This window comes from Lynx canadensis, chromosome C2 (genome assembly GCF_007474595.2).
Source record: "Lynx canadensis isolate LIC74 chromosome C2, mLynCan4.pri.v2, whole genome shotgun sequence".
Classification (NCBI taxonomy): domain Eukaryota; kingdom Metazoa; phylum Chordata; class Mammalia; order Carnivora; family Felidae; genus Lynx; species Lynx canadensis.
Genome location: NC_044311.2, coordinates 91,885,998 through 91,904,158, shown reverse-complemented (window position 1 = coordinate 91,904,158; position 18,161 = coordinate 91,885,998). Strand labels below are relative to the sequence as shown.

Here is an 18,161-nt window from a genome sequence, read left to right as displayed (position 1 = left end):
TACCAAAGGGAGTCCTATAGGCTGAAATGAAAGGACATTTGACAGTAGCTTGAAGACATATAAAGAAATAAAGAACAATGGTAAAGGTAACTACATAGGTAGATATAAAAACCAATATTATTATATTTTTGGTTTTTAACTCCTTTTTATTTCTTACATGATTTAAGAGTCAAGCATATAAAACTAATTATAAATCTTTAATGTGCATGTAATGAATAAAGATATGGAGACAACAATATAAGGGCAGGTGATGGACATTTATAGAAACAGAGTTTTGTATGCTATTGAAACTAAGTTGGAATCAATTCAAGAGACATTGGTATAAATTTGTAATCACTAGTATAACCATTAATAACTAAAAAAATATATAGAAAAGGAAATATGGAAGGAGATATACTGGGAAGAAATTAATGAAACATAATAGAAGGCAGTATGGGAGCAATTCGTGAACAACAAAAGATATTCTGAAAAACAAATATAGAAAACTAGCAGAAGTGCTTCCTTATCAGTAATCGATTTAAATGTAAATGGATTAAACTTACCAATTAAAAGAGATTTGCAGAATAGATTAAAAATATATAATCTAACTCTATATTATCTACAAGAGAGTCATTTTACATCCAGAAACACATACAGGTTGAAATTAAAAGGATGGAAAAAGACTCCATGCATGAATAACCAAAAGAGAGCTTGTATGGCAATGTTAATATTAGACAAAGTAGACCTTAAGTGAAAAAACTGTTACAAGAAACAAAGAAGAATAAAAGAATCATTTTGGTGAGAAGATACAACAATTGCAAACAAATGTTCACCAAACAGCAGAGTCCAAAATATATGAAGCAAACATTGACAGAATTGAAGGAGAAAATTAGATAGTTTTATAATAATAGTTGAAGAATCCAATAGTCTGCTTTCAATAGTGGATAGAAAATCTAGACAGGAGATCAGGAAATAGAGGACTCAAATAACACTATAAATCAACTAGCATTAACAGACACAGTAATCCACATAACAATAGAATACATACTCAAGTGCACATGGAACATTCTCAAGGATAGAACACATTTCAGGCCACAAAACAAGTCTCAATAAATTTACAAAGAATAAAATTATACAAAATTTTTTTTCTCTAACCACAACGGGATGAAACTAGAAATCAGTAAAATTGGGAAATTCATTAAATTTGGAAATTAAACTGCAACTTTGTAAACAACCAAATGGGTCACAAAGAGGAAATCACAAGTGAAACTTGAAATACTTTGAGACATATTAAAGTTAAAAGCAAAATTTGTAGGTTACACCAAAGACATAGATCAGAGGGAAATTTGTAGCTGTAATGCCTATGTTAAGAAAAGTAAGATCTCAAATCAATAACCCATCTCTATACTTCAACAAACTGGAAAAGAAGACCAAATTAAGCCCAAAGCTAGCAGAAGTAAGGAAATAATAAAGATTAAAGAGAAGACAAACTAAATAGAGAATAGAAAAACAATAATCAAAAACACCAGAAACTGGTTCTTTGAAAACCAACAAATTAACAAATCTTTACCTAGAAAAAAGAAGAGAAAATGCAAATAATTAAAATCAAAATGAAAGTGGGGCCATTACTATCAACCTTATGGAAATGAGGGTAAGAGAATACTTTGAACAATTGTAAACCAACATTAACCTACATGAAATTGGCAAATTCCTAGAAACACATGAATTATCAAAACTGACTCAAGAAGAAAATCTCAACATAGCTATAATAAATAAAGACATTGAATCTGTACTCAAAAACTTGCTGACAAAGGAAAGTACAGCATGAGATGTCTTCACTGGTGAATTCTACCAAATATTTAGAGAATTGACACCAATCTTTCTCAAACTCTTCCAAAAAAAATACAAGAGAGGGGAACATTTCGTAATTCATTCTATGACACCAACATCACCCTAACTTCAAAGCTAGACAACACCACAATGAAATTAGAAACCAACTTCCCTTATGAATGTGCATACAAAAAATTTAACACCATATTAGCAAACAGAATTCAATAGCATGTTAAAAGGATTATGTACCATGACCAAGTGGGATTTATCCCAGAAATGCAAGGATGTTTCAACAGAAGAAAATGAAAGATGTAAAAACAGCATTAATAGAATAAAAGAAAAAAAATTACACAGATACATCTCAATTGATACTGAAAAACCATTTCATAAAATTGAATATCCCCTCATGGTAAAAACATTCAGAAAACTAGAATTGGAAGGGAACTTCCTTAAAACATCACAGGGAATTCCTGAAAAACTCAGACAAGATTCTACTCAATGATGAAAGATAAAAATTTTCCTCCTTAAGATCCAGAACAAGACAAGGATGCCTGTTTTTACCACCTGTATTCTATATTGCACTGGAAGTTCTAGCCAGAGAAATCAGGCAAGAAATAAAAGGCATTAAAAATGGAAAAGAAGTAAAACTATCCCTGTTGACAAATGGCATGATCCTGTATAGAAAATCCAAAGAATCCACAAAAGAACTAGAATAAGTGAATTCAACAAAGTTGCAGGGTATAATATAAACTGCAAAATCAGTTGTGTTTCTATACACCAGCAATGAAATTTTTAAAAAAGAATTTAGTAAATTCTTACAAGTCTCTAAAAGAATAAAACACTTTTAAATAAATTTAACCAAAGAGATATAAGACTTGTACAGTGAAAACTACAAAACATTGCTAAAAGAAATTAAATAAGATCTAAAAAAGTGAAAAGACATCACTTGTTCCTGGATCGAAAGCCTTAATATTATTTAAATATCAATACCACCCAAAGCAATCTAACAGATTAAATGCAGACCCTACCAAAGTACTAGTAGCCTTTTGTACAAGATGGAAAAGCTTATCCTGAAATTCATGTGGAAAATGCTGAAGAATAGCCAAACCAATATTGAAAAAGAAGAGGGCTGGAAGATTCACACTTCCCCAATATCAAAACTTACAGCATAGCTATAGTAATCAAAACAGTCTGTACTGGCATAAAGATGGACATATAGACCAATGTAATAAAATTGAGAGTCTAGAAATAAAAACCATACGTCTATGACCAACTGAGTTCCAATAAGTTGCCAGGATAATTCTGTGGGATAAAAAATAGTCTCTTCAACAAATGGTACTGAGACAACTAGAAATTGACATGTGAAAGAATGGAGGTGGCCTGTTACCTCACATCATATACAAAAAATAGATCAGTGACTTTAAGAGCTAAACTATAAAACTTTTAGAAGTATAGAGAAAAATCTTCATGACCTTGGATTTGGCAATAGTTTCTTAGGACACCAAAATTTAAGGAAAAAGAGAAAAATATTGGTAAATTGGCCTTTATCAAAATTTACAACTTTTGCACATCAAAGGATTTTATTAAGAAAATGAAAAGACATACTATACAGAAAGTATTTGAAAATCATCTAAGGGTTACTATCCAGAATATACAGAGAACTACTACAGTTCCACGACAAACAATTCAATTCAAAAACAGGCGAAAGATTTAGACGTTTCTCCAAAGAACATATAAAGATGGACAATAAGCACATGAAAAGATGTTCAAAATCCCTAATCATTAGGGAAATGCAAATGAAAACTACAATGGGATGCCACCTCACACTTAATAGGTGATGCTTACCATCAATAACAACAACAACAGAAAATCACAAGGGTTAACAAGGATGTGGAGAAATTGGAACCCTTGTTCATTGCTGTTGGTAATGTGTAATGGTACAACTGCTATGGAAAACACTATGGTGGTTCCTCAAAAAATTAAAATTGTTACAATTATTGTATTATCTAGCAAATCTATTTCTGGGTATATACCCAAAAGAATTGAAAGCAGAGTCTCAAAGAGATATTTGTACATACATGTTCATAACAGCATTATTGACAATAGCTAAAATGTGGAAGCAACCCAAGTGTCCATCAATGAGTGAATGGGTAAGCAAAACATGGTATATACATAAATATATTCAGATTTTAAAAGGAAGGAAATTCTGACATATACCATAACATGCATGAACCTTGAGGACATTGGTAAAATAAACTAGTAACAAAAAGGCACAAAAAACTATATGATTGTAATTATATTAGGTACCCAGAGTAGTCAAATAAATAGATAAAGAAAGTATAATGGTGGTTGCCAGGGACTGGGAGAGGAGGAAATGAGGAATTGCTGTTTAATAAATAATGAGTTTCATTTTTACAAGATGAAAAGAATTCTGAAGATGGCTGGTGGTAACAATATGAATGTACCTAGTACCACTAAACTATACAGTTAAAAATGGGTAATATGGTAAATTTTATGTTATATACATTTTACCACAATTTAAAAATACTTTACGAAAAAGTACTGATGCATGCCACAATGTGGATGAACCTCAGAAACATTGTATTAACTGAAAGAAGCCAGGTGTAAAGGGCCACAAATTATATGATTCCATTTATAAGGAATATCCACAATGGTTAAGTCCCTAGAAACAGAAAGTAGGCTGATGGTCACCAGTGGCTGAGGAAGAGTAGAATGGGCAGTAAATTCTTAATGAGTCAGTGCTATTCTTTGTGGTGATAAAAATGTTTATGAACTATATAGTGGTGGTGGTTGCACAAATTGTGAATGTACTAAATGTCACATTCTTAAATGGCTACTTCTATATTATATGAGTTTCACTTCAACAATGAGGTAAAAATAAACATTTCAAAGAACTGGTAAAATACAAATATAAAGTCTAGAATTTAGTGAATAGTAATGTACCAAGGTGAAAAAATATGAGAAATTTATGTATTATATTTGCAACTTTCCTCCAAATCTAAAATTATTCCAAAAGACAATATTTATTTTTTAAAATGGGCAAAATACTTGAATAGACTCTTTACCAAAGAGGATATATAGATGGCAAGTAAGCACATGAAAAGATAACACTAGTTTCTGTATGCTGCTTGCCCACACACTCACAGCCTCCTCCATTATTAACAACCCCCCACACCAGAGTGGTGAATTTGTTATCAGTGACAAACCTATGTTAATACATCATTATCACCCAGAATTCATAGTTTACATTAGGGCTCATGTGACATTATATATAAGTCAAAACACTAAGCATATTCATCATTAAAATATAATACATAATATAAAAAGTCTGTTCTAGGGGCACCTGGTGGCTCATTTGGTTAAGCATCTGACTCTTGATTTTGGCTCAGGGCATGATTTCATGGTGGTGAGTTTGAGCCCCACTTTGGGCTCTGTGTTGGGCATGGAGCCTGCTTTAAGATTCTCTCTCTCCCTCTTCCTCTGTCCCTTGCTCGCTTGCTTGTGCTTGCTCGTGTTCTCTATTTAAAAAAATGCTCTAAAATTCTTCTGTGTCAACCTATCCATCACTCCCTCCCCTAAATCCCTGGCAATGACTGATATTTTTGCTGTCTTCATAGTTTGCCTTTTCCAGATTGTCATACAGTTGAAATCATATAGTATGCAGCCTTTTCAGATTGACTTCATTTACTAATATGCATTTAAGGTTTCTCTATATGTTTTTTATGGATTCATTGCTCATTTCTTTTTAGAATTTTTCATTATCTAGATATACCACAGGTTATCCATTCATCTATTGAAGGACATCTTGGTTGCTTCCAGGTTTTGACAATTAATGAATAAAGCTGCCAAATATTCTTGTGCTGGTTTTTATATAGAATTTAAGTTTTCCATTTTGGAAGGTAAATACCAAGGAGCATGATTGCTGAATCATATGATATGAGTATGTTTAGTTTTTTAGGAAACTAACAAACTGTCTTCCAATGTGACTGTAGAATTTTTGTATTGCATAACAATGAATCAGAGTTCCTGTTGTTCCATATCCATTCTAGCATTTGGCTTTGACAATATTTGAGATTTTTGCTATTCTACAAGGTATATAGTGGTTTCTCGTGGTTGTTTTAATTTGCATATGCTTATTTGCCATCTGTCCACCTTCTTTGGTGTGGTGTATGTTCAGATCCTTTCCCCATTTTTTAGTTAGGTTGTTTATTTTCTTATTGTTGAATTTTAAGTGGTGTGTGTGTGTGTGTGTGTGTGTGTGTGTGTGTGTGTGTATTTTGGATAACAGTCCTTAACCAGATATAACTTTTGCAATTGCTTTCTCCCAGTCTGGGTCTTGTATTCTGATTCTCTTGACAGTGCCTTTCACAAGGCAGAAGTTTCTAATTTTAATGAAGTCCAACTTACCAATTTTTTTCTTTCATGGATCATTCCTATGATGTTGTATCTAAAAAGTCATCACCAAACCCAAGGCCATCTAAATTTTCTATGTTTTCTTCTAGTCATTTTCTAGTTTTGAGTTTTATATTTAGGTCTGTGATCCATTTTGAGTTAATTTTTTTGAAGATTGTAATGTCTGTGTCTAGATTTTTTTTAAATGCGAGTGTCCAGCTGTTCTAGCACCATTTGTTGAGAAGACTGTCTTTGCTCCATTGTATTGCCTTTGCTCCTTTGTCAAAGATCAGTTGACTACACATTTGTGTGGATATATTTTAGGGCTTTCCATTCTGTTCCCCATTGATCTATTTGTTTATTTTGTTGCCAATACCACACTGTCTTCATCACTTTAGATTTATAGTAAGTCTTGAAGTTGAGTAGCACCAGTCCTTTGACATTGTTCTCCTCTTTAAATATTCTGTTATTATGGGTCTTTTGCTTCTCTATATAACTTTATAATAAATTTGTCAATATCTACAAAATAACCTGCTGGGATTTTGATTGAGACTATTGAATCTATAGATCAAGTTGGGAAGAACTGACATCTTCACAATATTGAGTCTTCCCATCCATGAACATGGAATATCTTTTTATTTGTTCTTCAGTTTCTTTTATCAGTAAAGAATTTTTTTATTATTTTGTAGTTTCCTCATAGAGATCTCAAAAATGCTTTATTAGATTTATATCTAAGTACTTTATTTTTGAAGGTACTACTGTAAATGTTACTGTTTTTAATTTCAAATTCCATTGCTAGTATACAGGAAACTTTTTGTCCCATATGAATACTCACCAAAGAGTAACCTGAGCAGAGGAAAACGTTAACAATCAAGTGGGTAGAGTGACCCATTCTGTGGATACCAGTTGGTGTCCTTCCCAGTTGACCCTGTCAGCACCTAATGGGCTCATGAACAGAGTAACCATGGTGGTAGGGATAGAGGTTATGCATGGGGTCAGCAACATGGACTTTCACCAAAGCTGACCTGGCTACAACCACTGCTGAGTGCCCAATATAACAGCAGCAAAAACCAACACTTTCTCCAATTTGGCACCATTTCCGGGTGATCAGCCAGTTATCTGGTGGTAGATTGGTTACATTAGACCATTTTCATCATGGAAGGGACAGTATATTGTTCTTACTTGAATAACCATTATTCTGGATATGGATCTGTCTTCCTTGCATACAATGCTTCTGCCAAAACTACCATCTATGGACTTACAGAATACCTTATCCACCATAATGGTAATCCTCACAGTATCAAGGAATTCATGTCATAGCAAATGAAGTGTGGCAGTGAGCCAATGCTTATTGAGTTCACTGGTCTTACCATGTTTTGCACCATCCTGAAGCAAGTGACTACATACATACATTTTATTATTAATCTTTTGATTAATGTTAGCATAATGTATCTTTCTCCATCCCTTTACTTTTAATCTATATATGCATTTATACTTAAATTGGGTTTCCTGTGGACAATATATAGCTGGGTCTTGTTTTTTGAACTACTCTGATAATCTCTTTTAGTTTAGATGATTCACGTTTAAAGTGATTATACAGTTGGATTAGTGTCTACCATAGTCATTAATGTTTTCTATTCATTACCCTTGTTCTTTGCTCCTATTTTCTTTTTGCATTTTTTCTTTTCTAGTTTAAACTGAGCATTTTATATGATTCCTTTTCCTCTCTTCTTAGCATATCAATTATGCTTCTCTTTTTAACTTTTTTTTTAGTGGCTGCTCTTAGAGTTTGCAGTATACATTTATAACTGATCCAAGTCCAGCTTTAAATAGCATACTGATTCATGGGTAGTACAAGTATCTTATAATAACAAAGCATTCCTAATTTCACCTTTTTATTCCTTCAATCGTTACTGTCATTTTAGTTATCCATAAGTAAATACAGTATATCCATATATTATCTTATATACTTATCACCAACTTAGTGTGGTTATATTATTATTTCCAAAATAAGGAGCAAAAAACTATACTGTTTCTAAAAAACATTATTGTGCCCTGGAACAAAGCTCAAGAATACCTAAAGAATAGGAAACAAATAACACCTAATAACATTAAGATTCACAACGTCTGGCTTCCAGGCAATAATACCATATCAACAGGAAAATACAACCCATGATGAAGAGAAAATATCAATCAATGGAAACTGACCCGGAAGTTACAGGATTAAACCAACTATTATAAATATACTTCATATATTCAGAGAGATTGAAGAAAGCACAAGCATGTTGAGAAGAAAACAAAAAGACTCAAATTGAACTTTTAGAAATGAAAAATATAATGTATGACATTATATAAATATACACTAGATGGGATTAACAGCAGAACTGACACTGAAAAATAAAAATTACTAAACTCAAATTTTTACTCTCCAAAATGAAACAAAGGAATAAACCAAAATAAGTCCAACTTACATAAGAAGAGGAAAGAAAGGATGGGACAGGAAAAATGTTTGAATAAGTCATGCCAAAAGTCTTCCTAATTTGATGAACACTGTAAATCCATAGATCCAAGGAGCTTAATGAACTTCAAGCAACTTCAAGCAAGCAACATGAAGAAAATTACGCCAAAGTACATCACAATTGAAATTCTTAAAAACAGCCAGAGAGGAGGGAAAAGCTATATTAACATAGAGAATAACAGCAGACTTATAAGCTAGAGGACAGTGGAAGAACATTTTTAAAGTGCTGAAAAAAATCAATCTAGAATTCTCTACTCAGCAAAGTATCATTGAAACATGAGTGAAATAAATACTTTTACAGACATACAAAAGCTGAAAAGATCCAGCACTAAAATCTCAGGTCTACAAGAACCACCACAAGAAGTCTTTCTGGAAGAAATTCTAGATATACACAAGAATGAAGAGCCCTGGAAATGGTAAATATGTGGGTAAGTAAAACTGATTAGTTTTTAAGTTTCTTTAAAAAATAATTGATGACTGGAAACATCCTAAATAGGCATTAATGAGTGAATGTTAAACAAATTGTGCCATACCTATACAGTGGAATACTCCTCAGCAATAAAAAGAAATGAGCTCTTCATACGTAACACAACATGGCAGAATCTCAGACCAATCATGGTGAGTGAAAGAAGCAAGACAAAAACAAATATAAGCTGTATGATTATCTTATATAAAAGTCCATGGAATGCAAACTAATATACAGTAACAAAGTACATCAGTGGTTTTTGAAGCTATAGGGCCAATGGGGAGAGGCAGGATGGAGGGGTTACAAATAAGAATGAGGCAACTGAGAGAGGTGATGGATATATTCATTATTTTTACTATGAGACTGAAACAGAATAGTGTTATTCAATTTTAAACATGTGCAACTTATTGTATGTCAGTTATGTCTCAACCTATGCTGAGGAATGTAGTTGTCAAATAGGGATCTATCATCTAAGAATGAAGGAGAGCAATGGCTTTTTCAGACATCCAGAAACTAAGATTTACCATTTGTAGATATTTAGTTTGCTTTTAAAGTACTATCAAATGCAATTAAATAAATAAAATAATATTATGTATATATATTCAAAAAATGTGATAAAATTATCATACTTACAGGGGATAAATTTTATACCTGAAATCTCAAGGGAACCAACTGAAAAACTAATAAACACATCATTAGAATTCAGTGGCATGGCTGGGTACAAAATTCATACATGTAATACATACATGTATAATAAATATACAATTTTTGGTACTTATGTATGAAAAGTTCAATCAGTAGAACAATACAGAAAATTCAGAAAGAGACCAAATGTGTATATAAATTTTATAGTTGTAAATAAGTAACATTTAAAATCAGTGAGATAAAGTAGGTCATTCAATAAATGTTATAGGGACAACTCACTAAGCATCTGAAAAAATAATTTCTTTATGCCAAAATAAGTTCTAGACAATAAAAATATAAATGTATAGAGAGAAACTATAAAAATGCTAGAATAAAGCATGGGAAAAGATATTTTTTTAAATGTTCTTAGAGTTAAGATATATTTGTGAAAGATGGCACAAAATTCAGTACCCATATAAAAACAAAACAAACAAAAACTGATGGTTGATAAATTTGATTATGTATGAATAATCAATATAGAAAAATGACATTCTGCAATAAATTTGCCAGATAAGACCAATTTCTACAATGTCCAAAGTACTCAGATATAAAAATAAGTTAAAGAACACACTAACAAAAAGTTACGAAGTATTGGTAGTTCCCAAATAAAGAAATATAAGTGTCTTTAAAATTAATAAAAAGATATCCAACAATAATTATTAAAGAAATATTAAAACACTATTTTTTTCCAATTAGATCAACAAATATCAAAGAATTGTATAACGTAAAATATTGGTGAAGATGTGGGAAGACTGAAGTTCTTATACACTGTTGGAGGGAATGTAATTGGTTAAACCTTTTTGAAAGTCATTTTGCAATCAAAATCTAAATTGCATATTCTTGTGCCAAGCAATTTCAATTCTGAGAATTTATCCTACAGATATAATCACATGTGTGTGTAAAGAAGTATTACTATTCTCATTAAAGTTTGTTTTCAAATAGTAAAAGATTGAAAGCCTAATAAGAAAATCGTTAAATCAATTATTATATAGCCCTAAAATGGAAAATTTGTCCCTATGTAAACCATTATTCTATATTTACAAACAATTACATAGATCTATATAGAATGGTCTCCAGGACACTGTGAAATTTAAAAACAAAAAAAAGGTACAAAATATTGTTAATGTGCTTCCACTTCTAATGAAAAAATGTTTAGACTAATTGTGGAAGAATACTCAAAGAAAATGTTAACATTCTTTTTTTTTTTTTTAATTTTTTTTTTTTTCAACGTTTATTTATTTTTGGGACAGAGAGAGACAGAGCATGAACGGGGGAGGAGCAGAGAGAGAGGGAGACACAGAATCGGAAACAGGCTCCAGGCTCTGAGCCATCAGCCCAGAGCCTGACGCGGGGCTCGAACTCCCGGACCGCGAGATCGTGACCTGGCTGAAGTCGGACGCTTAACCGACTGCGCCACCCAGGCGCCCCAATGTTAACATTCTTTGTCTAAATGAAGGTGAAACTCTGAGGGAATTTTGAGCTTACATTTTAAAATTAAAAGTTATTTTAGAAGAAAAAATAAATTGAAGGTATAAGCTATAATACCCAGGGAACCCTGTTAGAACATTGCATAATATATAAAGTAGTAAAAGTCTTAATTTTCTTAACCAAATAATTTTAACTCAATATATTGAGATTTACCCCTCAAAAGCAGTTTCAACTTATTATAGGTTTTTATGTATGATTTAGAAAACACATACTGTATGTACAGCTCATTGTGAAAGATTCAGACACAAAAGCATTAAGAAAAAGTGATTATTGATTTGCAAGCCCATTAAATGAAGTTTAGATTTTGAAGAACTGGCTCACTGAATATAAAACACAAACAGGTATGTCAAACGAAAAGTCCACAAGCTTTTCAAGGTTAAGGTAAATTTGTTCATATAGTGGGAGTGGGAGGCATTTTACCCATATTATTATCATAGTCGTTAACATCAGTATTGCAAAAATCAGGGGTTAAAATTTTTTGTTAAGAAACATTAGAAAAAAGTAAACTAGCAACTCAAGATTTCATCTTTTTGGAGATGACAGCTAGATTAACTTTTTTCTTTTTAATTTATCTCAGAATACACCGTGGTTTTTTTCTCTTCCCACTCTTATGTGGGACTTGATATGGCTCAGGGCAAGGTATCAGTTTGCTTCTTCAGCATCAATCAGGATATAAGGGCATTTTAATGTTAAAATCTATTGTTATTTTGAGTTCTGGTCCAAGATGGCAATATAGGAGGCTGATGAATTCTTCTCCTTCCATGGACTCCACAGATCTACAACTACACATGCAGCAATTCCCTCTGAAGGAAATCCAGACTACCTGAGTGACTCCTACACATTGGATGAATGAGAAAATACCCATGTAGAAATGCAACTTTGCACACTCTCAATTAATGAGAGCCACTAAGAAAAACAAAAAACAAAAAAACAAAAAACAAAACCTCTTGGACAACCACAAAGGATTCAGAAATCACCAAGAGCTTGGGCCAGGGTGAATCATAAGATTCATATGCTATATAAGACCAGTGCTTCAAATCCGGGAGAGGTGGCTATTTTATCTATAGTGTAGAAACCAACATAGAGTCAAGGAAAATAAAGAAACGAGGAATATATTTCAAACAAATAAAGATAAAACTCCAGAGACAGATCTAATGAAATGAAGGTAAGTGACTTACCTGATAGAGTTCAAAATAACGGTAATAAAGATGCTCACCAAGGTCAGGAAAGAAATGCATGAACAAAATGAGAATTTAAACAAAGAGGCAAAATACATGAAAAGGTAGCAAACTTTCAGAAATCACAGACCTGAAGAATACAATAACTGCACAGGAAAAATTAATAGAGAGGTTCAACAACAGACTGAACTGGAAGGAAGGATCAGTGGATTTGAAGGCAAAGCAGATTCCATCCAATCAGAGAAGAAAAGGAAAAAAGAATGAACAAGAGTCAAGATAACTTAAGGTACGAATGGGACAACATCAAGTGGAACGATATTCACATTATAAGGACCTGAGAAAGAGAAGCGTGAAAGGAAAAAAAATTTGAAGAAATAAGGTCTGAGAAATTCTCTAATCTGGGAAATGATAAAGACATCCAGATCCAGGAAAACTAGAAACTATGAAATAAGATAAATCTAAAGAGACCAATACCAAGACACATAATTGTCAAAGGCAAGGAAGAATCTTAAAAACAAGAGAAAAACAATTTGTTACATACCAGGAAATCCCCATAAGAAAACTGGCAGAGTTTCAACAGAAAATCTGCAGACCAGAATGGAGTGAAATGCTATATTCAAAGTGCTGAAAGAAAAAAAACCCTGCCAACTAAGAATATTCTACACAGGAAAATTGTCCTTCAGAATTGAAGTAGAAATAAAGAGTTTTCTAGACAATCAAAAGCTGAAGGAGTTTATCACCACTATATTGACCTTTCCAAAATTGTTAAAGGGGCTTGAAACAAAACAGTGCTAATTAGTAACAGGAAAACATATAAAAGTATAAATCTCACTGGTAAAGATAAATATATAGTAAAATTCAGAATAATCAAATGTAATGGGGGTGAATAAATCACTTATAAATCTAGTATGAAAGCTAAAACACAAAAGTTGTAAAAACTGTAACAACAATAATTTGCTAATAGATATGAAATAAGAATAAACTACGACATCAAATACAAAATGTGGGAAGGAGAATAAAAATGTAGAGTTTTAGAATACATTTGAACTAGTTATTATCAACTTAAAATAGACCATTATTTATCTGTTTGTACACCTAAAACTAATACAATATTTTATGTTCAAAAAGAATACAAGTTTTAAGCAACTTAAATAAATAACATTTTATAGATTCATTGTAACCACAAAGCAAAAACCTATAGTGAATACATGTAAGAGAAAGAATCTAAGTATACCACAAGAAAAGCAACAAATACAAAAAAAAAAAAAAAAAAAAAAAAGAAGGAACAAAGCAATTATAAAACCACCAAAAACAATCAACAAAAAGGCAATGAATCCATACCTATCAATAGTTACCTTAAATGTAAGTAGACTAAATTCTCCAATAAAAAGCCAGAGTGGCTGAATGGATTTAACACAAAACAACAAGGTGTAATTATATACTGTCTACAAGAGATTCACTTTAATTTTAAGAACACGTCAGACTGAAAGTGAAGGGATGGAAAAAGATATTCCATGCAAATGGTAAACAAAAGAGAGCCAAGGTAGCCATACTTGTAATAGGTAAAATATCAAAAAAGAAAATTAAAAATATCTTGAGACAAATGAAAATCAAAATACAACATACCAAAATCTATGGGATACAGCCAAAGCAATAGTAAAAAGGGAAGCTTATAGTGACAAACTCACATAAAGAAAAAAGAAGGATTTTTAAAATTTTTATTTATTTAAATTGAAGTTAGTTTGTATACAGTGTAGTATTGGTTTCAGGGATAGAAGCCAGTGATTCATCACTTATATATAACACCCTGTGCTCATCCCAACAAGTGTGTTCCTTAAACCTCATCACCCGTTTAGCCCATCCCCCCCACCTCCCCTCCAGCAACCCTCAGTTTGTTCTCTGTATTAAACAGTCTCCTATGGTTTGACACCCTCTCTATTTTTATCTTATTTTTCCTTCCCTATCCTTACGTTTATCTGTTCTATTTCTTAAAGTTCCACATATAAGTGAAATCATATGGTATTTGTCTTTCTCTGACTTATTTCGCTTAGCATAATAAACTCTAGTTCCATCCACATTGTTGCAAATGGCAAGATTTCATTCTTTTTTTTTTTTTTTTCAACGTTTATTTATTTTTGGGACAGAGAGAGACAGAGCATGAACGGGGGAGGGGCAGAGAGAGAGGGAAACACAGAATCGGAAGCAGGCTCCAGGCTCTGAGCCATCAGCCCAGAGCCCGACGCGGGGCTCGAACTCACTTACCGCGAGATTGTGACCTGGCTGAAGTCGGACGCTTAACCGACTGCGCTACCCAGGCGCCCCAAGATTTCATTCTTTTTGATCACTGAATAATATTCCAGTGTGTGTGTGTGTGTGTGTGTGTGTGTGTGTGTGTGTGTGTGTGTGTGTGTGTGTATCCTTTCTATCCAATCATCAGTTGATGGACATTTGGGCTCTTTCCATAATTTGGCTATTGTTGATAGTGCTGCTATTAACATTGGGGTGCATGTACACGTTCAAATCAGCATTTTTGTATCCTTTGGAAAAATACCTAGTAGTGCAAGTATTGGATCATAGCATAGTTCTATTTTTAGTATTTTGAGGAACCTCCCTACTATTTTTTTTCCAGAGTGATAACACCTGTTTGCATTCCCACCAATAGTGCAAAAGTGTTCCTCTTTCTGTGCATCCTCACCAACATGTATTGTGTCCTGAGTTAAGTTTAGCCATTCTGACAGGTGTGAGGTGGTCTCTCATTGTGGTTTTGTTTTGTATTTTCCTGATGATAAATGGTATTGAGCATCTTTTCATGAGTCTGTTAGCCATCTGTAGGTATTCTTTGGAAAAGTGTCTATTCATGTCTTCTGTGCATTTCTTCTCTGAATTGTTTTTTGGGTGTCGAGTTTGATAAGTTCTTTATAGATTTTGGGTACTAACACTTTATCTGATATGTCATTTGCAAATATCTTCTCCCATTCTATCCATTGCCTTTTAGTTTTGTTGATTGTTTATTTCACTGTGCAGAAGTTTATATCTTGATGAGGCTCAATAGTTCATGTTTGCTTTCATTTCCCTAGACTCCAGAGACAGGTCTAGTAAGAAGTTGCTGCAGCCGAAGTCAAAGAGGTTACTGTTTTCTCCTCTAGGATTTTGATGGTTTCCTGTCTTACATTTAGGTCTTTCATCCATTTTGAATTTATTTTTGTGTATGGTATAGAGGGTGGTCCACTTTCATTCTTCTGCATGTCTCTGTCTAGTTTTCCCAGCACCATTTGCTCAAGAGACTATCTTCCACTGGATACTCTTTCCTGCTTTGTTGAAGATTAATTGGCCATCGATTTGTGGGTCCATCTCTGTGTACTCTATTCTGTTCCATTGACCTATGTGTCTGTTTCTATGCCAGTACCACACAGTCTTGATGATTATAGCTTTGTAATACAGCTTGAAGTCTGGAATTGTGATGCTTCCAGCTTTGGTTTTCTTTTCAAACATTATTTTGGCTATCTGGGATCTTTTCTGGTTCCATACAAATTTCAAGATTGTTTGTTCTAGCTCTGTGAAGAATGCTGGTGTTATTTTGATAGGGATTGCACTGAATGTGTAGATTGCTTTGAGTAGTATTGGCATTTTAACAATATTTGTTCTTCTAATCCACAAAAGTAGAATGTTTTTCCATTTCTTCGGCTCTTCTTCAATTTCTTTCATAAGCTTTCTATAGTTTTCAGCATACAGATCTTTTACCTCTTTGGTGAGGTTTATTCCTAGGTATCTTATGGTTTTTGGTGTGATTGTAAATGGTATAAATTCCTTGATTTCTCTTTCTGCTGCTTTATTATTGGTATATACAAATACAACTGATTTATGTACATTGATTTTATATCCTGCAACTTTCCTAAATTCATGTATCAGTTCTAGCACTTTTGGTGGACTCTTGGGTTTTCCACATAGAATATCATGTCAGCTGCAAAGAGTGAAAGGTCGACTACTTTGCCAATTTTTATGCCTTTTATTTCTTTTTGTTGTCTGATTGCTGAGGCTAGGACTTCCAGTACCATGTTGAACAACAATGGTGAGAGTAGACATCCCTGTTTTGTCCCTAAGCTTAGGGGGAAAGCTCTTAGTTTTTCCCCACTGAGGATGATATTAGCTGCAGGCCTTTCATATATGGCTTTTATGATGTTGAGGTATGTTCCTTCTATCCTGACTTTCTTGAGGGTTTTTATCAAAAAAGGATGCTTTATTTTGTCTAATGCTTTTTCTACATCTATTCAAAGGATTATATGGTTCTTATCCTTTCTTTTATTAATGTGGTGTATCATGTTGATTGATTTGCAAATATTGAACCAGACCTGCAGCCCAGGAATAAATCCCACTTGATCGTGGTGAATAATTCTTTTAGTGTACTATTGAATTCAATTTGCTAGTAACTTGTTGAGAATTTTTACATCCAGTTTCATCAGGGATACTGGTCTGTAATTCTTTTTAGTGGGGTCTTTGTCTGGTTTTGGAAACAAGGTAATACTGGCTTCATAGGATGAATTTGGATGTTTTCCTACCATTTTATTTTTTGGAACAGTTTGAGAAGAAGAGGTATTAACTCTAAATGTCTGGTAGAATTCCTCTGGGAAGTTATCTGGCCCAGGACTCAGAGTCAGTCTTGCCCCAATAAATAAACAGTTGCCAGGCAAGGAAGGACAGGATTTGGTGTAAGCAGCTCCCCCCTCTACTAGGGGCTGCTGTGTTGCTCTCTGAAGTCCCACTATGTTGGTGTTGGGTGGGAAAATGGTGCCATCCCAATATCTTACCCCTGGACCAACCTCCACTATTCAAGCATCCCTTACAGAATAGCAAGGGCAGTCAGCTTGCTCTGCACCACAACCTTCTATGCCTTCTCCTTGGCACATGGCTGGGATTCAAACCCAACATCTGAAAGGACCCAGCATGGCATGGATCCACTCCCCTCCTCCAGAGTAGAGTCTCTCCACCCTGCTGATGGAAGGCCTTTGGCTGGCACCTGAGGGTCTTTTTTTCTTGGGGAGGCAATAAACCCTCTTCCAAAAGTACTCCAGGAAGAGGACTGTTCTCTTCCAGTGCACCCGGAGATGTCTACACCATGCTATGTATGTGATGGCCAGCTCCGTCCTCCCTAGGAACATGTATCCCACCACTCTGGAGACAGTCACACACTTGCAAGACCTCAGAATTTGAGCTCCAAAAGCTGTTTGCAAAGGAGAACTGGGATACTCTGTACTTCTTGTTCCCCAGTCTATGGTCCAGAGAGGTTTTCCTCTTGTGCTAACTTGATGCCACACTTTTTCATTCCCTCTCACTTTCTTTCCCTTTTGTCTCTCCACAGAAAGAGTTCCCTCCCCTCTGCAGCTCTGCTGTTTTTCTCTCCCCCAATTCATATCCATGCACCTCCAGACTGCCAAGCTTCTCCCCCCAACTGTGGAAATCCTTCTGACACTCCACAGATCTATTTCCTGGGTGTTCCAAGTAATCTGACCTCAATACAGCTGTGTTTGAGGGGCAAAGAAAGCCTAGGGCCCCCCTACTTCTCTGCTATCGTAACTCCTCCTAAGAATTTTTTTAGATTTTTTTAAGT

General features: G+C 33.9%; 1 protein-coding gene across 1 annotated transcript in view; it reads left to right on the top strand.

Annotated features, from left to right (window-relative positions):
• Window positions 1-18,161, top strand: part of STXBP5L (syntaxin binding protein 5 like) — a 390,498-nt gene that overhangs the window by 341,300 nt on the left and 31,037 nt on the right. The window lies entirely within an intron of this gene.